This window comes from Arachis duranensis, chromosome 5 (assembly GCF_000817695.3).
Source record: "Arachis duranensis cultivar V14167 chromosome 5, aradu.V14167.gnm2.J7QH, whole genome shotgun sequence".
NCBI lineage: Eukaryota > Viridiplantae > Streptophyta > Magnoliopsida > Fabales > Fabaceae > Arachis > Arachis duranensis.
The window spans coordinates 5,506,757-5,507,553 of record NC_029776.3 but is presented as its reverse complement, the minus strand read 5'-3'; positions in this window follow the sequence as shown (position 1 = coordinate 5,507,553).

The following is a 797-nucleotide window of genomic DNA, read 5'->3' as shown; positions in this document are numbered from 1 at the left end:
GAGTGATGACTGTAGTATATATCTAAAATTATTTTACAAAACTAAATTGTTACTAAACACATACAGAAAGATCCAGGGCATTAGAATATTGAGAAAGTCACCTTTATTAGTAGCATGATCATAAATCATAATACAATACTAAAGAGGAATTATGGACTTCGTTAATTATTAATTTCATACTGTAGGGTGAATGAGATACATAAACAAGAAACTTGTGCGACACTTGAAAATTGATATATAGAACAAGCAAGTATCTTTTTGACCAATGCAAATTAAAACTTATTATGATTAAAGCATATGTTGAAGCAAAAATCTAGTTAGTACGTAATCGCCATTATTATAGGTCAAGCTAGCTTCTCCCTATAGCTTAAGCCCCATCAGCTATAGCTAGGGATCGCAACAGATTAAATTAAACTATATATATATGATGCAATATGCTAATTCTAATAAAAAAAATTCTACATACATAGTATCGTTTATTTTATTTTAATTTCACTGGTTCTTTTCACCAAAACTTGCTCTTCAATCTTTAATTTCTGGGATAATGTTATTTATGTTAGGAATTTGGTTTGTTAGTAATTTAAAGTCTAAAATCTTTACTTAACTAGCACATGATTGAGGTTATTTAATCGATAAAGGGAGCTGTTCATCACGGGGATAATTAAGCATTAAATCCGTTCTTAGACTTTATGTGGGACTTGTTGCTCATCTAATTATGACAGGGAATGAGTACTTTCAATTTCTTAAAACAATTAAAGAAATAAAATATAATTTTTTATTATTAATTTTATAGGTGA